The following is a 23,970-nucleotide window of genomic DNA, read 5'->3' on the forward strand; positions in this document are numbered from 1 at the left end:
GAATGAATAATGTATTGTTTTGTATGGCCATTCTATTTCCTAGCCCATGTATTGAATTTTTAAATTTATAAGTGCTTTCTATTCCAGAGTGGTATCTATTTATTTCTAAGGTTACTACTCTTTCACATCTTGGATTTCTCATTTCTGTTTTTAGTTTTCCTCAAATGATCCCTGATCCTCGGTTCATATTTATGGAAAATAAAGTTGATTCATGAATGTAGAAAACATTAGGTTGCCATACAATTGGGCAAAGCATTCTCTCCAATATACCTCTCACTTCAAAGAGAGGGCTACTCTCAGTAATTATATAATTTAAAGAAGATAGGTATTTAGATCTCCCTTTACATTTCATGTACAGAAAACAAGGTTAGGAACATGCTCAACTGCCACAATACAGAATTTTATTCTAATGTAAATGTCACTCTTCTTTCTGTATGAGAAATGGGAGATACCTTAGGAAGCTATTGCTGGAGTTCTGGAGAGACAGGATAGTGACTTGGGCCAGGGGAGATAGTGGGAAGCAGTCAGGCCAGAACCAGAACATGTTGAGGACTTCTGGTAGATTAAAAGATTAAAAGTGAGATATCTAGGGCAATAACTAGCTCATTGGATCAAGAGCAGAAGTTAAGCAGTTGAGGTTAGCTAAAGTAGACCTATGATTATAAAATGACAAGATTAAGAATTTATACTAATAAAAGGGTAATATGCTAATTAGATTGGATGTACCAGACATCTTCCAGACGTCATTCCGGGCGTCCTTCCTGACAAAGCTGGGGCCTGGCCCAGGGGAAGCTGCCAGAGTCCCGGGTGCCTTCAGCTGGCCCCGGGGAAGCCGGCAGGGGTCCCGGGTGCCTGTGGCCAGATGGAGGGAGGGAAGCCTGTGCCGGCAGCCTGGGGAAGGAAGGCCTATTCTTGCATGAATTTTTGTGCATCGGCCCTCTAGTATGAATATAATATATTATATGAAAATAGTTTTCCAGATTTTTCTGACAAGAGGGAAATTATTTATTTATTTATTTATTTATCTATCTATCTATCTATCTATCTAATGATTTCAGAGATGAAGAAAGAGGGAAAAGAGATAGAAACATAAATGATGACAGAGAATCATTGATTGGCTGCCTCCTGCATGCCTCCTACTGGGGATTCAATCCACAACCCCAGGCATGTGCCCTCCTGGTTCATGGGCCGATGATCAATCACTGAGTCCATGGTCCAGGCATTAGTTATTTTGTGGTCATTTCTATTTTGTCAATGGAATTGATATAAGTTCACTCACTGACAGTGAGAAGAAAAATAAAATTGTAGGATAGAGACAAGAAGTTGAGAAATGGTCATTTTGGAAAATTTGGTTGGGAAATACACAGGGTGGGGCAAAAGTAGGTTTTTAGTTGTGAGTACATGAAATACAGAGTTTATTCTTGTAGTAAATATTACTATTTATTTATTATTGCATTATTTTCCATCTGAACACCTAGAAAACTACTTTGGCTCACCCTATAGTACAATTACTAGGAAAAAAAATAATTTGCATTCTGTGTTTTAAATTTAAAGACAATAACTTATAGGGTATTATGATATTTCTCTAGCAACTTAAATCTTTAATAGAAAGTGTTTATTTTTGTCTTCCATCTATAAATTTCCTACCCCTTCCCTCTCTCTCTCACAGACATAGACACACACATACACATACACACACAGATATTTATGTGTTGTCATTTTCTGAAAAGTTTAAATAGTTACATGACTTTTGTGGTCTTTTCAGCTCCTTTTCAAATTTCTAAAAATGGAGAAACATTGTTTGACTCCTTTAAAATGGTGTTAAAGCACAACTGTCTTTCTTTCCACATCCTAATGCATAGTTTTCTGATTTGATGTAAAATCAGACAAAATTTGGTAGAAGAAACATTGATAATGTCCTAAACTAATTAAGTTCATGGTAATGAATTTAAATGTAAATAGCAACAACTTTGCAGGAAATGCATCCAATAGGTGAATAGTTTCTTTTTGCTCAGGTTCCTATTCTGACTTTTTTTCTGTTTCACTTACTTACTCACTGTTGTGCTCTGTAGGTTCTGTGATTGGCAAACCAATCCTCTTTATCTCTGAGCTCTGGTTTTTGTCCTCTGGAACTCTGAAAGAGAAAAAACCTGTATCGCCCCTGAACAGTGTGTGCATGGCAGCAGATCCCTTCTTTAGTTCTGCCTTCCACTTTTCAGAGAAGTTGGTAATCGCAATAGCACAAGTGTCAACAAATGAACCATATTGCTGTCACCCCAAATCATAACCTGTTTTTCTCTTGTAATGTGTTCTCTTCTTCTGTGCACTCACTTTTAACTTAGTAACATCTAGGAAGAGGCCATTTATATGAATACTAGAGGCCCAGTGCACGAATTTGTGCATGGGTGGGGTCCTGCTGGTCTGCCTCAATGGGGGCCCATTGGGCTGGGCCAGTAGAAGGGAGGGGCCGTGGGTGGTTGGCCGGGCCAGTCCCACCCCCAATTGGGATGTTGGGGGCTGACTAGGGGCCAGGCCAGCCTTGGGGGCTGGTCAGGTCCACTTCAGGCCCGTTGGCTGCCACAGTGTGTGTCATAGCCACCAGTCACTCCTGGTCATTCCAACATTCTGGTCACTGGACTTTTATATATATAGATATTTTCATAAAATCATAATTGTAACTTGAGAGGTCATGACTATTTTTATCACTGCTGTTTACTGAGTGTATATTGTGAACCAGATACTGTGAGAGTGAATTATATAAATTATCTCCTTCATTATATGTAATCACCACAACCTCTCCTCCAGAAATATACAATTATACTACCAAAGATAAGCAAGCTGAGAGCCATTACTCATCAATATCAACACACCAATTAAGTGGCAATGCCAGTATTAGATCCAAAGTGGTCTCTACCAAAGTCTAAACTTTTTTTTTTCAATTTCCTGGGGTGGGGGGGAGGAGGGAAATGACATAAGGATTTTACAGTAAAGACCTCCATTATACAATATATTCAGTAAATTTCTAATGAAAATTCAGAAATCAGTAACTAAATGGGCTCAACACTTTTAATATGAAAGTCATACTATTGGATTCCTGTTATGTAAGAAGTAAAATTCAGAACAGTAGAAATGTACTAGAAAGATTTATGGAACTTTAGAAAGAAAAGTTCTGGTTTGAAGAATGTAATGAGAAAATCATCAATGCCAGTAATGAGTAGTTAGTAATGATGGGCAGAACATATGGTTACTGACAATATGTATTAAACTGTGATATATGAATACTGGAAGTTTGAGGAATCTTTAGATCAGTGTAGAAGGGTAATGACAGTTCTTTTCTTGCAATGATTTGAGTACTACATACGTGATTCAGTAGGACTGTGATATTCTGGGAATAACCTAACCCTACCTACAGTTTATGTTGTCACTCTCAGCACCAAATATCGAGCAGGGCAATGAATGAAAAGTCTGAATTCTTACTGGTCTCCTGAGTCCATTATGAAATTTTTCCAGCTTATAGTGACCAAAAGATCGGCTTACATAGCATATGAGCCCAACAGAGAAATTATTTTAGCACAACACATGCGCTTGATGTACAGTAAAAAAGGAAAAGAATAATAACCTAAGTCATCCAGAGATATAGGTATTTAAAATACCTTTAGATTTAACAAATCATTCCAGAGTCCCAAATTACCATTGGCAATATGAAATTTAGTTTGAATGCACTTTCTAGACAATACTTAAGAGACACTGTTCTCTTTCTAGCTTCTTGTGTTTTTTAAGGGGTGGATGGCCTCTATAAAATTTTCTCTCAGTTAAATGTAACCAGGCTTTGTGTGATAATCCAAGTTTTCTTTTAATGTATCAATATAAATAACCTTTTATATAGAAGAGCTATGCTTAGTGCATTCAAACACATAGACATCTATACTTTCAGGGTAATAGAAAGTGATTGTGTTCACATTTCAATTTCTTGCTTTAAATACAACCTTTCATTTATTTTATGAGTAATTATATATCCTTGTAGCTGAGAAATCATTTTATTAAGCAACTCTGAATAAGCTAGGAAATTGTCAAGCATAGCTAACACCTTCTTAAAGATCAAGCTTCTCATGCATTAACATAAAAAGAAAGTATAGATTTCATTTGTCAATTTTGTATGCTATAGCTGCAAATCTCTACCACAGTAAGACTTAATTTGATCTGTTTTTAGTTAGACATTATTTTCCACAGTGATTGAACTTTTATTGAGTTGCCACATTTTTATATTGCCAACTCTTGCAAATATGAGAAAAGTTCTGTTTACTAATCAGTAATATCAAGTTCATATTACTAAAATGACTTTTTAAATCATATCAACTTAAGATTTTTTCTAGTGTTTTCTGTTCATATCTTCTGACTTTTAATTATAATCTCTCTCTCCTTTCATTTTCTATCTCTTCTCTCTTTCCTTCTCTCTTTTGTCATCTAGTATGTCTTTATCATTCATCCAATAGAAAATTATATTCTGTCCTTTAGGGGCTATAACAGATTTTACCATTAGTATTATTATTTGTGGATGACTCATACAATTATGTCTCCCACTCAAAACTATTTCCCAAGCTGCAGTCTCATATTTTCAGGTGACTCTTGTATAATACTTGGTAATGTCTACCTGAGACCTCAACATCAACATATTCCAATCTGAATCTATTATATTTCCTAACCAGATATTACTATTTCCTTCCCTCTTTCTAATAGTGACAGTATCATCTTTTCCTGGACCACACTTAAAAACTCTGACCCATTCTTAGTTCCATTATGTTATGGTTTATTATTTCATTAAATAATTAGGATAAATGTACCTTTCCTTTCTTTCTCTTTTTGTGCTAAGTTAAAGGCATTCATTAGATTTTTCCAGAGTTTAACTATAAATTTGCCACAGCTTTTTTTATCCTGCAGTTCAGCATGCAAAGTGATAATCAACCATCATGTATTCAATCAATGTATTTTGGTTGTCTATTAAGTCTTAGCGTGGACAGTGTTCTCACACTTTCTTTCACTGGGCTTTTGTTCTGATTTCTCCACTCTAATATCTAAAGTTCAAAAACCACTAAAAATATTTTTCTCATACCTTTTACCCCTCACTATATGGTTTGGTAGCATCACAATGGCATGAAGTTAAGCACTCATGTTAATTGACAGTCATCCTGCCTGCCTAATTAGCAAATATTTAGCTAAGTACTAATGTTGGAATGTGGTAGACTGTATGAAGATGGGAAAATTGAAATAGGACTCAATGAATGATTTCAGGATTATCAATAAAGAAAGGTGAGTTGCATCTGATTTATTGGACTGATGTAGTGGAGAGTAGAGCTGGTTCATGAGTATGCAATCTGCATAGTCTCACAAGGCCTCACATTCAAGAAGGTCCCATCCTTTGCTTAATGCTGTGGCCATCTTAAAACCCATGATAATTTTTTTACAAGAGTTCCCATGTTTCATTTTTCACTCTTGATCCAATTGTACAACTGGTCCTGGTATCATGGCAAGAAAAGTATCAAGGCTAATGCCAGGATTTTGTATAGACCAGTGGTCGGCAAACCGTGGCTCGCGAGCCACATGTGGCTCTTTGGCCCCTTGAGTGTGGCTCTTCCACAAAATACCATGGCCTGGGTGAGTCTATTTTGAAGAAGTAGCGTTAGAAGAAGTTTAAGTTTAAAAAATTTGGCTCTCAAAAGAAATTTCAATCGTTGTACTGTTGATATTTGGCTCTGTTGACTACTGAGTTTGCCGACCACTGGTATAGACCATTGTGTGTTGTGTGTGTGTGTGTTTCTGTGTGTTTGTGTGTGTGTGTGTGTGTGTGTATGCTTTATCAACTCCATTCTCCCACCTTATCTCAAACAAGGTGTTATTAAAAGTAACTTCTTAATATGTGAAAAACATTGTCTATATACAGATACTAGAGGCCAGATGCACAAAATTCATGCAAGAGTAGGCCTTCCTTCCCCTGGCTGCCAGCACTGGCTTCCCTCTGGCACCCGGGACCCTGGCTTCCCTTGCAGCTGCAGCCCCAGTTTTGTCTGGAAAGACGTCAGGAAGGATATCTGGTCTAATTAGCATATTATGCTTTTATTATTATAGATAGAATTTATAGTGTTGCATTGCATTTTAGTATTTTATTTATTTATTCATATCTTAAAGCTAGAGAATATGCCTTACTTTGCTTTTTATTCCTCAATGGAAACTGTATCAGTGCTTTCAATATGGTGCTATGTATTTTCTGAATACATCTATTCATGCACACATGCATACTAAAATATTATGTATACATATGAACATATATAAAGTTGTAAAAATGTATAAAATTAAAGCATATATATACAATATTTTTTGCTAAATATGAAAATAAAGTGTAGAAACTTTTGTTGAACTTCATTTTCTGTCTTCCATTGAGCATTAAAACAATGTAAGTCTGTTATATTTCTCAATTATCAATAACATGTTGGGGAAATGAATATGGACAGAAAATTACAAGAGAAAAACAAGGACATAGTCAATAAATATTTCAGTAATCACATGAATAGAAACTAAAAGAATGAGATATTAATTTTCAGCTATTGAATAAGCAAATTGAAAAAAATCTCTTGCTCAGGAGTAGTGAGGAGTCAATTCATCTTTTCTCTAATGGTGTTGAGGAGCCATAGGGTTATCATGTGTTTTGAAAAATGTTCATATATTTTGCTTAGTAGCTCCGCTTCCAACAGTCTATACAAATGCAATAGTCAGTGATTCAGGAAAAGATTTATAAACAGATGTTCATACAAGCATTATTTATATTAAAATCTTAGACACAACATTAACGTGTAGTGTGGAGAGAAAGATTAAATTAAATATATTACACATATGTTGTACATTTTTTTCTTTATTTAGATTTGAAAACGTTGCATAGCTTCCTGAATTTCCAGGGTCAAATTCAGCATGAGATGTCATCTAGAGAGGGAATTTGCCGAGTCTGTCTCTCAGGAAACTATCAGAGTCTAGCATTACATTTTTATCTTCCTAGTTTCTATAGCCTGACCAGCATCAATCGTATGTTGGATGCTTCTCTGTCACCAGTGAAAATGATCCTTATAACTCTTCCAGGGAAACATAAGAGGGAACTCAGGATCAGAAGTGTCCAAGCTTTCAGTTTCAGAGATTACCTCTGTAATAAATTCTGCTGACTGATACATTGTTCAGTTTTCTGAAGTCATCTTTGACATAAAGAGAAAAGCACAAAAGAAAACCAAAAACCACCTGCCTACGGCCTGGCTTTCCCCAAGCAGCATGTTCCGTGTTGGCTCACTTACTTTCTTCTTTTGAACCTGCAAACACAAGAGACTCACTAAGTGGATGACAGCTTCACCTTTGTGTGGCTAGGGGAAGTTGGCGTGGTTTCAGAATAGCAAACTTCAGAAGCTGTTTAAAACCAGTGTACATTGCATCATTGGTTTTGTGGAGAATCTAGAGCCCTTAACCTGCGTACAGCCTCATAGACAAATCCCCTTTGGTGAATGGCTTCTTTTTCTAGAAATGGATTATATTGCTCGGTGATGCTGACAAATCCCTCTGCGTGTCACCCAAGTAAGGAGCATGTGCCTGTGGAGTTCCATTGTGACTGTCCACTGGATGTGCTTACCATGGTCTTATTCAGGGACAGTCCCCAAGAAGGCCCGCAGAAACACATTTTGCTTTCAAGTTTGTCCCTAGGATGCTCATTGCTGGTGTCTCAGCAAAAGCTTCAGGTTTATTTTATTTCATTCAACTAGAACCGTGGTTGGCAAACTGCGGCTCGCGAGCCACATGCGGCTCTTCAGCCCCTTGAGTGTGGCTCTTCCACAAAATACCACGGCCTGGGCGAGTCTATTTTGAAGAAGTAGCGTTAGAAGAAGTTTAAGTTTAAAAAATTTGGCTCTCCAAAGAAATTTCAATCGTTGTACTGTTGATATTTGGCTCTGTTGACTAATGAGTTTGCCGACCACTGAACTAGAAGAAGCCAAATAAACAGTCTTCTCTAGAAAATGCCATAATGTGAAGTTTTAAAATTAAATTACATGACCACTTACAGATCAAAAGTTCTTCTTTATATCCTTTTACCCCTCATAACTAATCCTTCCTTTGAGTTCTCAGGGCTTTATCAACACAGAAAGTTTCAAAATTATTTCTTTTCAATCACCAAAAAAAAAAATAATAATAATAATAATCACTTATTTCTGGATACTATGAAAGGAAAATCTCATTTAAATCAGAAGGGCATGAGGGAGAATATAAAAAATATAATATAACATTGGCTCATTATTCTGATGCTATTGTTTCTTCTCTGCTTTTCCCTGAGACTTTAGATTTTTGGAGACTTCCAAATTCTAATTGACTTCTAACAACTTCTTTAGGAGTAACTATGCATTTAACTGCGCAATTCCTTCACACTAAAAAAAAAAAAAAAAAAAAATCAAGTAAAGTGCTTCTTTCATTGTTTCTGTTGGTTTGTTTAATTATACCAAAACCCCAAACCAATTAAATCCCTCCACATTTTGCATCACTCAAGCTAAATAAAGGTAGTCAAATATAGCCCCATTGTATTCAAAACATTCCCTCTTAGGCCCTTTAAGTTTTTTTGTTGTTGTTTTTGATTTTGAAATACACATACCTTTTGACTCAGGTTGCTGAGGGTCCTGTCCTCTCAATCTCTTTGACCTTTCTTGAGGCAGGAGAAGAGGGAAGGATGATTAGAAATAAACTAACATTTATTAAAAGTTTACTACAGTTGCACCGATTTTTGTCATTATTCACAGAAACCTTCCGAAGTGAGGATCACTTCCTTGATTTTAAAGAGAAGCCTCCTGAGGCTCAGAGAAGTGAAACAGCTTACATGGGTTCAGGCAAAGGGGAGTTTCAGCCAGGATTTTGCATCCATGTCTCCTGGCCTAAGAGAACTTGTCCCCTCTCTCATAGCAACAGACCTGTTAAGGGTAGATCTTATTGTTCCTTTGAACCGCTGGACATGAGCATTTTTAGTACCAACTCACCAGAGAGCACAAATGCTGCTCTCTCAGTGGCTGCAATGACTTAGGGTCTTACATAATTCTCAATATATCTGCCAGTGATCCTTGGAGTAGCCATCCCATTGACATTAACTCCTACACATGTTCACTACACTGCTTTAAATGGGGCTGCGCCACGATGCAGTGAATGAGTGAATGAGGGCTGACTTTGTGTTGGGAGAAAGTGCTGAAGTTATTTCAACTGTTCACATCAATTCTATATACAGCTAATCAGTCCCGGAATCCCTGTTATCCAAAGCTATATGCAATACAAATTGTTTTAATTTATTCTAGAGTGATACGAGGGAGAGATGTGTATGTGTTACCATGTTCCTGGCACAAGCCAAGATGGGTAGGAGAGGCATTGCAGTTCCTATTCATCTTCACAAATACAGTGCTGACCTCCAAGGCAAAGCTCTGTCTCACAGAAACCCTCCATGCCTTGAGTACTTTGGGGTGAGGCATTAAAGGGCATCACTCAAGTTCAATCTCATGGCTACCCCCCCCCCCCACACACACACACACCCGGACTGTGGATCACTGAGGAATGAGCCAGCAGTTAAATGTTTAGCAGGCTGTGACGACTTCGCAGGGAAATAGGAACATTTATTACCAGCCTGCCACATCTGTGCCTGCCCTGCCTGCTTTTACTCCGGTCCCCCCCCACCCCCCCACGTCTACTCCCACTCCCTCTGACAGTCAAACCCTTTCTGGCTCCCCAGTTTTCCCTCCCTCCTCCGCACTCACTGACAGTCTAAACTGTCAACGGAATCCTGGTCATCATATTTCAAGAGCTTTGGTACTAAAGATGAAGCCGGGGGTCCAGGGTTTTTATTTTATTTTTTTGTTTGTTATTATTATTGATGGCATTGCTTTCCCCATGACCTTGCTCAAGGGGCTAAAGGGTGTCCGATCTGCATACCATAGAATTTGTGCAGCCCTGAAATATGTACGATGGGGGAGAAGGAAAAAAAAAAAACAAAAAAAAAAACGGAGGCAGTGGGAACGACAGGACCTGAGAGCCAGGGAGGAGAGGAAGGAGGAGAGACTGAGAGGAGAGGATCAGGCGGACAGGCTGCGCCAGCCAATCAGAGGCGCGCTCGGAGCTGCAGGAGCCGGAGCCGCGAGCGGGCTCGCAGGAGCGGGGAGCCCAGTCTGGGGCTCTGGGAGAACCGAGCTGCCCCGCTGCTGTGCCTGTGCCCTGGGAAAGTCCCCTCCGCTTCTCCTACATTAAGTTCCTTTCCACCAGTTAGGGCAAGTCCGCCAAGGTAAGGCTTCAATAAATGCCACTTTGCTATGTAGTGACATTAATATCTTTGTACAACGGGGCTGCTGATGCAGTTCTGAGTCAAAATATATATTTATGTATTTGGGGAAATCTTCCTCTGGGCTTGGTTTCACAGGATCTGGTGCCATGGGAAAGTTGTAGCTGATGTTCCGTAAGCCTTAGCGCTAGCATACATATTTTTTAAAAAAAAATGTTGCTTACCCAGGAATGTTGCTGTAGAGCCTATGGAATGTGAGCCTAATAACCCAGCTGGTCTCTGTTTATGTTTGCCTGTGGTTGTGCCCTGCCCCTGAAGAAGTTGGAAGGATACTCTGCAAGGCACATCTGAATAGTGATGGCATCAGAATCAGCTGTCATGTCTGTCTGTGAAAGTGAGGGAAATCATGGTCACAATAGAAACGGAGATGCTGAAATTGAAATTTTGATAGTGCTCTTTAATTATTGCCTTTCCAGTACCCTCTAAAATTACATGCTATCTGAGCACCGAAGCTGCAGCAAAGGAAGGAAGGCTCATTTTCTCTTTTCTTTTCATTCTTTTCTTTCTTTTTTTTTTTTTTTTTTTTTGCACAAATCACTTCCATAAATGCTTATTAAAGCTTAAGATGAAACTTTTACTTCTTTTAAAGGGCACTGTAAATGATGCATGAAAAGGAATTAGGTAGGCTCCTGTGATCTGTAACATACTTTATTTAGTACATGTACTTATGTATGTTAACTCTAATCCATTCCCCTTCCTTAACTTCCTCAACCTGATTTGCTTGGGTATGGAAATAACAATTATTTTGTCTTCATTTTCATGCCTTACAAACAAGGTAAAATAATGCTCTATACATGTTTATATGCCTCGTGTGTGTGTGTGTTGTGCGTACAGATGCAGAACTAGGAAAAGCTATCCTATGTAACAGGTGAAAAAATAGAATTTTATTAGCTAGTTATTAAAGTATTACCTTATATTAATACCTAGTGTATGTAATGAACTTTTAGGTTAATCAATAGCAAATGCTCCTTGCTATTTCCCTGATGAAAGTTAAGAAATACTAAAATGAAAATCTTAGCTAAAATTATTATGGTCTTCCGTTTGCTCAGGTGATGGCATCAGTGCTTTGAGCCAAGAGAGACAGATCAGAGAAAGGTTTTATTATGCAGCCCCCAAAAAACACCAAAAAACAAAATCTGCAGGCTCTGACTGTGTTTTTGAAACCTTTATTTTCCACTCTAGGATCACCCACAGCTTTTTCAAAGCAGGGGCCTTTCCTTCTGCAGTAATTGCTCTGCTCTGTTTTAGTGGACTTGTCTTATCAGAGAAATATTTATTTCTAAATCAAGAGTTTGAAGTCCAGACTGGATCTCATATGCACCTTGCTGTCTGTGGGAGGAGAAGGGAGGAAGGGTTTGACACTAGTAGGAATTAGTTCTGTAGTCTTAGCATTCTGGTCTAAAGCACCAGACATCATTTCAGTTTCTTTCAAGCCTCCTGTTATCTATGCAATTTCGGATTTCCTGATTATAAATTAACCTAGTGTAGGGCAAGCCATTTATTGACTTCATTCAATGGGCCTTGGTGATAAGTATTTTATAAACCACAGTGCTGATGCTTTTTCACAGAGTTAGCCAACTTAAGGGGAAGTGGAAACAAATGTATACTAATGGTCCAGTTGGAGCTCCTATCCTGACAACACTGGGAGGTAGAAAATTAGGATTTCCTATTTCAGATTCAACAGAAATGTCCAAATGAAGATAACCCAATAACAATAAGGAAAATAATAGTAGAATACAGATAAATGAAAAGAAACTCTAGCTTTAACTCTCCAGTGAATGTTGAATATAATTAGTTATAGTGGTTGCAAGCTTGGTGAATAGCAACCAATGCTTGAATAAAGGCTATACTAGTACATTGAGCAAATTGGAAATTATTATTCCTCCTGATGACCTGTTTCAGATGGTATAGTGGGATCATGAGAATGAATGAGTCATTTAGTCTAAGGTTATAAATTCTTTATATGAAGGATGCTATATAAAGTAAATATAAAGTGCCTTTTCCATTTGGCTCATATAAATAGCAATCTTACACTTCATTTTGTTTTTTATTTTTGTGGTCTATTGAATACAGACCACAGGTTTAAAAGTGTGTGTGTCCCACTTCTGTGTGTGACTTGCTGGTGATTAGAAGAATGCAGTATACCATATATATTTGCAACCTGATGCAGTTGTCCTTTGGAATCTACACATGCATGTGCACTTCAACAGGTCGAGGATAAAGCATATTTAACTTACTGACCTGGAATAATTTACTTTTCCTGAATGAATACATCAGTTGTAGTGGAGTCCAGTGAAAAGTAAGACAAAGTGATTTAGAGATTAAAGATAGCAAGGGTGAAAGGTGTTCTTTTTTTTTTAATATATTTTATTGATATTTTACAGAGAGGAAGGGAGAGGGATAGAGAGCTAGAAACATCGATAAGAGATAAACATCGATCAGCTGCCTCCTGCACACCTCCCTCTGGGGATGTGCCCACAACCAAGGTACATGCCCTTAACCGGAATCGAACCTGGGACCCTTCAGTCCGCAGGCCGACGCTCTATCCACTGAGCCAAACCGGTTTCGGCTCTTTTGCTTTTCTTAATAAGGACTTGAAAATCTTTGATTTCATTAATTAAATACCTTCCTTATAGTTGCATTAGACATGCCACTAAACTATATTCTGTATTAGAGCTGCTTGGCTTTGGTACCATTGACATTTTGGGTTGTATAATTCTCATGCTAGGGTGACTGTACTGTGCTTTGTAGGATTCCTAGCAGAATTCTTTTTCTAACTACTAGGTACCAATAGCAACACCCCAAATTGTAGCAACCCAAAATATTTTAAGACATTGTTAACTATTCCTCATGGAGGGGGGCAAAATTGTGCCCCTCTTCTATTGGAAACTACTGCTCTAGGACAAAAAATGTGCATGCAACAAACTGAGTCAGCAACTGCCTATGTATATAGTTCAGTTTGAGTGTTCTATGATAATCCTTCTCTTGCTGTGAATGAATTTCAACTTTAAGGTGGTTCATTAGGTCACTAATGAAAAAATGTGGAAGAGCTTATCTATGTATTATTTTCCTGTAAGCTGAGAGACTTCTCTGTATATTGTCATATACAATATATGTTTATATTATAGTATATATATTTATATATGTAAGATAGTATATTATCATATATTAACTTTTATGGGAACAAGAGGAAATAAAAATTGGGAAAAGGAAAGTGTAGAGATGTTGAGTCTGAAGACAAATTTCACTTGAATTTGTTATTTCAGATGAGTCTTTATTATTAATGATAAATGGAAGACACTGATTCTCTCTATGATTGTTTTCATTTGGTGTTTTTTTTTAGTATGTATATGTTTGGGGTCTCAGAAGATCTCTTCACTCTGGTTGTCCTATGGGCTTGGAATAGTTTATGATGTTCAAAGATTCTAGAAATAAAAGTAAAACATTTTGGTTTCAAAAGCCCAGTTCATAACTGGTAGTGATGTTAAGCATAATGGAATAAAATACCAAGCTTAAGGATTTTTAAACATGGCAGAACTTAGATCTTGCCATGGATTAATTGCATCACATGTCACTTGTATATATGAGCCATTTTTCCTCATCTGCAAAAGGAAATAAGAATAGGCATGGGAACCAAATAACAGAAAGTGTTGTAATGGGTTGTAATTTATAAAAATCTATACTGATGCTTGTCAACTATCACAGATTCAAGGTCTTAGGTGGTTTATTTTATGAGACTTGACTTAACATGATAAATCTTCCATCTATTTTGGGGAAGGGGAGGTAAAATCATCTCTAATAAATGATAATAGTAACTCTTAAATGCTTTTCGTTGGTGGAGTAATACATCATCATTTTGAAATATGTGATTTAAATTATGGATAAACCTCAATTTACTCACATATTTCTGTCCTTTCTCATAGTATTCACATTTATAATTTGTTTAAAAATATAGAAATGTAAAATATGGAATGCACCTTGTAATACACTCTTCAAGAAAAGCCACTATTACCAATTTGGTATATTTTTAAATGATTTTTTAAATATGGGCAGCTACATATAATTATGAAAAGAATATAGATTTATAGTAAAAGTTATATAGAGATGTATGCATCAAATAGTATATGTAAACAAACATATATTAAGATAAAATAAACACAATTTGATATGATACCCAACTAATTTTATAGAATGTTTACTCTTCCATGTAAAGATGGAATTATATCGAGAATTCATGAACATTTAAGAAGAATCCAGTCGCCTTTATGCACAGAACTGATATTTAACTCTGGTTCAGTGTTAGGAACACACATTTGTATACAACTTTCTCTGCTCATTAGGTCCAATTTTAGATTGGACATATGATTTTATAGATATACTATCACTCATTTCATTAATCTCCTATATATTTTATTATTAAATTAAGAGTAAGAGAAAGCCAACACAAATTAAATAATTTAGAATCTATTATTTCTGACAGTGTTTGACTTTTAAGTGTGGTATGAGTTCCAGGGAAATTATGGACAGTGGGGGATGTAGGAGCAGATGCAAGAGGAATATTCGCTTTAGAGTACCCTGACATGCTCTGACGTTGCTTCGGTTGATAGCAGAAATTCTGATATGCAAACTTCTACATTGATGAGCTACATCAATTTAGGAAACTTTTGGGTAAGCTGAGAATAAAATTAACAAAGTATGATCTCTAAAAGTATTTGAGTGAAATATATGAATAAAGGACATATTTCACTTATCTGAGCTCTGAAGGACTATGTCTTATTCGGTATTTTACTTGCACTGTGTGGATATGATAGATTAATTGTCAGTAAACTGAATTTGGGTATCACAGATGCCTTCACTGAAAAGAGGAATTGAACTATCATTTCCATTTCATTTTATCTTTAGGTGACCATAAGTCTCTTAAAATAAATATTGTCATTATCTGTAGGCCTCTAGGGCCAACATATGTATAACTATGCACAGTGTGATGTGACTGGCAAGTTCACGTAATCCCATTATTTTTACTCAATATAACTGCTATTTGGGTTCAACTCACTGTTACAGTGGGATTTAAATGAAGACAGGATGTCAGTGAATCTATTCAATGATAATTTATTGAGTCATCATATGACTAAGAATTTTTGAAACCAAGATTGGTATTAGCAAAAGTGTGACAAAACTCTTATTTATCATTACTCCAGATGGAAGTGAAAATTAGTATACCAGGTATGAAAAACAATTTGCAATCCACTGCCAGAGACAGGAAAAGGCAAATTCACTTTCATACAACTTCTGGGAGTAAATTACTAGGCCAGTGGTCAGCAAACTCATTAGTCAACAGAGCCAAATATCAACAGTACAATGATTGAAATTTCTTCTGAGAGCCAAATTTTTTAAACTTAAACTTCTTCTAACGCCACTTCTTCAAAATAGACTTGCCCAGGCCGTGGTATTTTGTGGAAGAACCACACTCAAGGGGCCAAAGAGACGTATGTGACTCATGAGCCACGGTTTGTCGACCACTGTACTAGGAAGTAATCCAAAATTTAAAAAAAAAAAATGAAGAAATCCCTCAAAAGTTAAAATTAAGAATATGAATCAACATAAATAATGATAAATTTATGGAAATTTAGTGTAACATATTAAACTTGATACAGAAATTTATATGTACTGTGATTTCAAAGAATTCCATTTAGTTTGATAATGTATTAGGACAAGAATGTGTATCCTCCCCAATTTCTCTATATGCATATTATCTATATATATTTTAAACATGTAATTAGTACATTCTAGCTCTAATGTGCAATATGATGTAAATGAGTCATGAAAATATAAACAAAAATTATTTTAGTGGTATGCAATTTTCATGCTTTATGGAGAGCCTGCTTGTTGGCTGATTCAATTTAACTTCATAATAGATGAGAAAGCTTTGTGTTATTGATTGTACAGTAAACTAGTGCCAAAAGACTATTCAGTAGGATTTTTCAATTCTGGTGATTGAAATTCTACTGTTGGGAAGGGTGAGAATTCCCCCCTTCTACCTTTCTTTAGTTCTTACAACTGGGCTAATAAAATTGACACAAGATTGGATTAATGGAGGAAAAAACAATTTAATGGGTGTGCATGGGAGAAACAATATGATGCTCAGATCATAAAATGTGGCTCAAATAATGATGAAAGTAGGCACCTTTTTATATTGTTTAAACAAAGAAACAGTAACTTTGTGAGACATTGACAGTACAAAGAAAGTTCTCAGTAGAAAGAAGTCAAAGCAATGTTTGAACTTTAGTAATAAATTAGCAAAGGTTTTTTTATACAGGTTTTTCAGACTCTGGATTTTATAACTCTTGTGATAAAGTTGTCTTGATGTTTTATAGAACATAGAGATGGTGAGGGAAAGTGAGGGTAAAGGACACATTGTGTTTTATGTAGGATAGAGTTCCTAGGCCCCATGAAGGGAAATGATTGCGGAAAAGGAAGCTTAGCGGTAGATAGGAAGAAATTCGTTTTGTACATTTTTAGGTATAGGTGTCCAAATGGGGATGGAATGGAATTAGTCGAATACGTAAGTGGAAAGTTCAGAGGAGAGCTGTCTGTTGGATGTAGGAAATCAATTCATCACACATGGACTGCATTTTAAAGTAAAGAGACTGAATGAGAATGAAAGATGAAAAAACAAGAGGGACAAAACCTGTAGCAATCAGACACCTATCAGTTGGGAAAATTAAGAAAAAAAGAGCACAAACAGTGAAGAAGCAGTAGCTTGAGAGGAAGCAGGGAACCCCACAAGTGAAGTATCTTGAAAGAGAGGGAGCCCTCGCTGGCTTGGCTCAGTGCATAGAGTGTAGTTCTGCAGGACTAAAGGGTCCTGGGTTCAATTCCAGTCAAGGGCACATGCCAGGATTGCAGACTCGATCCCCAGTAGGGGGCGTGCAGGAGTCAGCCCATCAATGATTCTCTCTATCACTGATGTTTCTATCTCTCTCCCTCTCCCTTCCTCTCTGAAATCAATAAAAATATATTTTTTAAAAAGCCAGGGGAAGATGGATTTCAAGGAAGATGCTGTTTATTGAAATGAAACTTCCAAGCAAAGATTCTGGACATTTTCATTTTCTGTATAAAAATTTCACTTAATGGTATTTTTAAAAAGTTCACCTTCAAAGGACTTTATTTATTATAGCTGCTTACTTTTTTAAGACTTATCTCTCTATTTATAGCAGTCATTTTCAAGTCGATATGAGCCTGACATTAGAAGCAACTGGAAAGTTTCTTGGTGTCCTAAAAGCAAATATTGACACAAAATTATTGGTTTAATTATCTATGGATTTTATACATTAATATAGATCTTGTCGCTAATGTTTTTATTGACTTTATATAAGGTTTGATGTTATAATTATTGCTTTTCACATCTGAAAAGTTAGCAAAAATATGTTTCTTTATTGATAACTCTGAAAATGCTGTTTCTTGCCAACTCAAAATTATGCTACAAGTAATTATAATAAAATAAGAGTATACATGAAAACTTTATTGTAACCAGTATTACAATTAAGGGACTGTATGTTTTGACTCCACTTCCCTACAAGTGAATTATGTCCAGCCTTTGAAGTGTGGGCGAAAAAACATTAAAAACACAGATATAAATCTATAGCTTCAGCTGCAGTTTTGAGATGACTATGACGTTATGAAGCTGATCTGTAAACACATTTTATTTCAGTGATTCTCACATCAATGAAAGTGTTCTTTTCATACAAGTATTCTAAAGACACACACACACACACACACACACACACACAAAGAGAGAGAGAGAGAGAGAGAGAGAGAGAGAGAGAGAAACCTCTTTCTTAATCTAAACAGACAATAATCAATTTTATTAACGAATAACTTATCAATCGAGCTTCACTGAAAATATTCATATTCTCTGATATATTAAGTGATGTTACTTCTGAAGCTCAGTTTTATGAAAGGAGTCACAATACTTTGAACAATTTAAATATATAAGTGCTTTATATGACTACACTGAAAACTAATGTGGTAGGCAAAACAATGGCCCTCAAAGATACCCAAATCCTAATTCCTGGAAGCTGTTACGTTCCATGGCAAAAGAGGGTTAAGAATGAAGAAGGAATTAACGTTGCTAATCAGTTGAACTAAAACAGGTAGATGGACGATAGAGGCAGGCAGGAGGTCAGCGTGAAAACACGTGACAGGGACTCCATCTGACTTTGTGGAATTGGAATATGGATGAAGAGTGTCAAGCACCTCATGCTTTGGGCATCCTTTAGAAACTGGAAAAGGTATGGAAATGGATTCTGCCCTAAACCTCCAGAGGGAAATGCAGCCACGCTGATACCTTGATGTTAGTCTGTTGTGACTCATTTCAGATTCTAACCTGTGCCTGGTTAGACTTCTGACTTCAGGAACTGTAAGATAATAACTTTGTAATGTTGGAAGCCACTAAGTTTGTGGTACTTTGTTATAGTAGCAATAGGAAATTAATGTAGCTAGCATAAGGAGGTATATTAAGTTCTGCCTTTTTAATAAGCAATGCATCATGTGAGTGTTCTGAGAATGAAGATGTAACAATTATACCATTAACCTGATAATGTTATTTGTTATTAAATTGATAAAACATTTATTCTGTAGAACCTGAAGGATGTTTTCTAAAAAAGATTATAAGGTGCCCTGGCTGAGTAGGTCAGTTGGGTAGAGCATTGTCCCAAGGTTGTGGGTTCAGACCACAGTCAGGGCACATACAAGAGTCAATTAATGAATGCATCAATAAGTGGAACAACAAATCAATGTTCTCTCTCTCTCTCTCTCTCTCTCTCTCTCTCTCTCTCTCTCTCTCTTATTTCTCTCTATTTCTCTACCTTCTTCACTCTAAAATCAATCATTAATAAAAAATATAACATAAAATACATTTTTCCTAATGAAAGAAAATAATGGCTTCTACCTAATATGTACTCTCTTGTCCTCAATAAGTATATTTTACTGTTATTTATATGAGTTTACTAAACTTCTGGTTCCCATGTTCAACTGTGGTTTAAAATGTATTTGAGTTATTTTATACAGCTATTTTAGATAGATTATTTATGTCATAATGCAAATGTTGACACACAAATAGAGTAAAATATAGAATGTATGACATAATAAATAAATAACCCTCTCCTTGTTACATGCTAGCAGTGTAGGACATATTTATTCAAATTTGAGCAATTTCACTTTTATAAAAGCAAAATTACCATAGAACATTCTATAGCTTGCAAAGTACAAAAGATATAGCCCAGTGTGATTAATAAAGATGGATTTAAAATGGGGATGTAGAAATCTGTGTTCTTTTTATGATGTGACTACTTTTCAAGTAAGTGCCTGAGATGCTGCTTAACCTCAAAATTCTTAAATGGGGAAAAGGTTATTTATTCTTCTAGCTTGAATGGCTTTTTCTCATGTTTAAAGCATAACATTTATGAGAATGTTTACAGAAAAATGTTGAGCACAATGTAGATGTATAAAAAAAAGTAAAAGAATGGAGTAAGGCATATTACCTAGGAATGTTTGGCTAATTACACTTTTAATTCAATCTTTAAAAGGTCCCATGGATATTGTTTGCTCACAACTGGTGACAAAACCCTATTTAGCACGTGATCCTAACAATGGCAGTATATCCTGCCCACCTGCACATGAGCTAACCTCTGACAGGAGGGAGAACCCAAAATAGTAATGCAGACCAGTCTTCCCTACTCAGGCAGGTCGGTGATGTTAGAGGCACTGGACAAATTCCCCATCTGAGCTTTGTGTTCTTGGTGAGTGTGGTGATCTGCTTCCAAAGGCCCAACTAGTCACCCAGAGGCAGACCGACTATGAGTCACATGTTCATCCCTGGTATATGATCAAGTATTATTTTATTTCCTCTTAAGTGCTTGGCTTTTCTGATTGGTTGTATTCATTCTATTAATTTCTCAAGTGGTAGATGTGCAGCATAACAAGCCAAATAGTGAGAATAGTCTCCATTTCTCTTTCTTCAACCCCTTCTCAGCTGAAATCTTTAAAAATTATAATTTTTATACAACTATGACTTTCTCTATAGGCCTATAAAACATGTATGTGTAAACATATCCTATATAATAAAAGCATAGTATGCAAATCGTTCCCTCGACAGAGAGGTCGTCTGGGAGTTCCACCAGGGGGTGGGCCGGCCAGGGGAAGGAAGGGAAGGCCTGGCCTGCAGCCACTAAGGACCCTATCAGTGCACAAATGTCGTGTACTGGGCCTCTAGTATATGTATATTTACATACATAGAGATAGAAATGTGTCCATAGAGACCTTTTCGACATTTTTAAATAATCTTCACCCTTGTTTTCAGCCTTGTTTCTGTCTTTACGTCCTGCCACACTGCATCTTATCTTCCTAATTTTTGTGTTCCTATGTTAGCTCAGGCAACGATAAAGAACACCATAGACTGGGTGGCTTAAACAACAGGAATTTGCTTCTCACAGTTCTAGAGTTTGGAAAGTCCAAGATTAAGGTGCCAGCCAATTTGGTTCCCTTGTGAGAGCTCTCTTCCTGGCTTATAGATGGCCCCTTCTTGCTGTGTCCTCACACAGCAGAGAGGCAGAGAGCAAGCACCCTGGTGTCTATTCAATAAGGGCACTAATCCCATCATGAGGGGCCCATCTAAACCAAATTACCTTACTAAGGCCTATCTCTAAGTACTATCACATTGGGGGATAGAGCTTCAACATAGGAATATTCCCTATTTTCAATTATTATTGTTATTTCTAAACATCCTATTTCTCCCTGCTGCCATTTGTGATTGTACCAAGCATTCTAACCTCTTCAGTCAGCTCCAGTCCTCATTCACTTCTTTCTCCAAAGTCACCCTGTGGGACTCCTAAAGAATATGCCCGGATATTAATTATAGTCAGCTATTCTTCTGAAACCTTTCAATTGTAAAGACTAGTATAGTCCACACTCCTTCCCTGAACTGTTTCAAGTAAAATCATCAGGTAGGTCATCTTCAAGACAGTTTAAAGGTCGTGAACACTTGACTACTGTACTCACTCTATACCAGCCTTGGGCAAACTACGGCCCGTGGGCCGGATCTGGCTGTTCTATCCGGTTCTCTTTCTCTCCCCTCTGCTCCTTTACTTTGAATTTATATTAGTTCACACAAACACTCCATCCATGCTTTTGTTCTGGCCCTCCGGTCCAGTTTAAGAACCCATTGTGGCCCTTGAGTCAAAAAGTTTGCCCACCCCTGCTCCATACTGTAAAGTGATGTATATTCAACTCTTTTCCCTGTATAAAATTATATAGTAGATTGCCAAAATCTGTGATACTTTGTGCTGTCAACCATTTCTATATGCGCACCCCCCCCCCAGGTTTATTGGATGTATTATGCAAAGTAAAGTTCAAAATTATTGTCTGAGAGTTTTTAAAAAGAATTTCTGGTACTTTCACTAAGGAAATTTTACTTTGAGCATTTAGCACTCACTTGAGTAATAAAAGGAAAAACTCCTGAAATGACTAGGATCAGTAGCATATGAATATCAGTGGTTTGAAATTGCCAAGGCATGAGTCACCTTTTCAGATGAGATGCGTTCACCAACTTCAAAGGCTGCTCTTGTGTGACTCAGGAGAACTGCGAAGAAGAGCTTGTTTCTCTGTTAGGCATCCCACTCCTTTCCAGTTCAGTGATGAGATTTCATGTGTGTGCAAAAAAGTATTTTTAACACAAATTAAGTATTAGCATGCTGGAAATGCTGACTCTTAGAAGTGTAAAATTGTGGCTTTCCAAGAGAAGTAAAGAGGACACTCTGTCAGCATCCTGGAAATGATACTTATTCTTTCACTAAAGGAAATGCCAAACGTTTAGAATGAAAAAGCAACACATTAGCTCAATGAAAAGGCTAGATTGCCCTAATCGATAAACTCAACAAGAATAGTTTACTCTTAGCTAATATGTTTTTATGTCTCCAATGTATTAACAACAAAAAGCATTCTTTGTAAAATTTTTGATTCTCTAAGAGATATAAAATATTTAAAATAACAATTGCTTCCAATCAGATTGTGTTTAATTGTTATTGATCTTTCTGCTGTAGCTAAACGTTCAACTCAAAGTCTGCCCTTCAGATCTTTATCAAAGTATAACATTTTTCTAAGGAACACTGCCCTTCACTTTTGTGCTGTGCATATTAAGTTTACATGTAATGCCATTACATTTACCCAGTTTATTTCATTAAATTTGCTGCATAAAAAAGTAACATATTTATGAAATATAAAAGTTAAACATTTGGAAAAAATGGTGAATTTAGATGTAATTTTGTTGTTGTTGTTAATCCTGGCCAGAGGATATTTTTCTTATTGATTTTTAGAGAGTGGAAGGGAGGGATAGAGACAGAGAGAGAGAAACAGGGATATGAGAGAGAACATTGATTAGGGCTAAGGATTGTGTCTGCAACTGAACTATGCACCATTGACCGAAATCAAACCCGCAACCCTTCAGTCCATGAGCAGACACTCTATCCACTGAGCCAAACAGGCTAGGGCTAGGTATAATTTTTATAGAGTATAGAAACTTAATATACTGAGAACATTTTAGGCAAATTATCTAATTGTACTTTGAACTCAGATTTTAACTAACTTATTTTATAGTTAGCCTTGTTAACTGGAAGTCCTTTCTGGAACCTCTGGAGGTGGGGCAGGTATTATTAACTTCATTTAGTGTAAGAGTAAACTAAAGCCATAGAAATTAGAAGCTTAGACTTGCTCAGAGGAGCACACTTCCTAGTAGCTGAATCAGAATGGAGCTGGCCCTGCCTCTTCTATCTTCATGCCCCTCAAATACCCCTCCGGAACCCTTGACACTGGTTCTCAGCCTGCCTCACGTTACCATTATAAAATTTCTAAAATCAATAGGACAGTTACTGTCCCATGTCACCTCCACCAAATCTGTCCATGCAGTGGTACCTATACTTCCATTCCATGTCTCTGCTCACATTACAGTGTTACAGAAGACCAAAGAAATACCAAGCACACTTCCTAGAGAAAGGGGTCAGACCCCGTTTATTAACACTAGTGGACTCCGGGAATAATTTAATTTCCAAATCAGAGTGAAGAAACGTGCAGAGAGCCTGTCTATATATATCCCCCTGGGGTCTTTGTCTTGCAAATATGCGCCCTGCTCCCTTCATGGCCCTGCAGGAAGGCCCCCAGGTGTCAGGCCACAACAATTGTCCATCCTGGCACCAGCATAACACCCCTCCCCGCCCCCAGGGCAGTGCATTGTTCACAGTTCCATTTAGATAACAAGTTCTGCAAGACCAGTTTCCTTCTCAATAGTAAAGGAAGATCTCTGCTAATAGCCACACCCTGTTCTCAGGGTTCCCTCTCCAGATCCTCCCTAAATCCTCCCCTTAACTGACTGCATCATCAAGTTATCCCTCCTTAATGGATCATTCCCTTAAGTGTGCTTGGATAATTCCATCTTAAAAAAAAAAAAAAATCTCAGGACCCCCAACACTCATTTACTTTGCTCTGATTTAACTTAGTGCAGTCATCTCAGCAAACGATACACATTTGCACAA

At 37.0% G+C, this 23,970-nt stretch overlaps 1 protein-coding gene across 12 annotated transcripts in view; it reads left to right on the forward strand.

The window, feature by feature from the left end:
* The window catches only part of CDH18 (cadherin 18), a 727,687-nt gene that overhangs the window by 354,827 nt on the left and 348,890 nt on the right, over nucleotides 1-23,970 (forward strand). For 2 of the 12 annotated variants that reach the window (XM_080682143.1, XM_080682134.1), the window contains exon 1: nucleotides 10,153-10,330. The exons of 9 other annotated variants lie outside the window; for them this stretch is intronic. The gene's annotated coding sequence lies outside the window, so the exon portion shown is untranslated. Of the gene's footprint in view, nucleotides 1-10,089; nucleotides 10,331-23,970 lie in introns of those variants that run through there. One more of the 12 variants, XM_080682133.1, reaches the window with a different exon arrangement.

The sequence above is a fragment of the Plecotus auritus genome, assembly GCF_963455305.1.
Source record: "Plecotus auritus genome assembly, chromosome: 7".
Lineage (NCBI taxonomy): Eukaryota > Metazoa > Chordata > Mammalia > Chiroptera > Vespertilionidae > Plecotus > Plecotus auritus.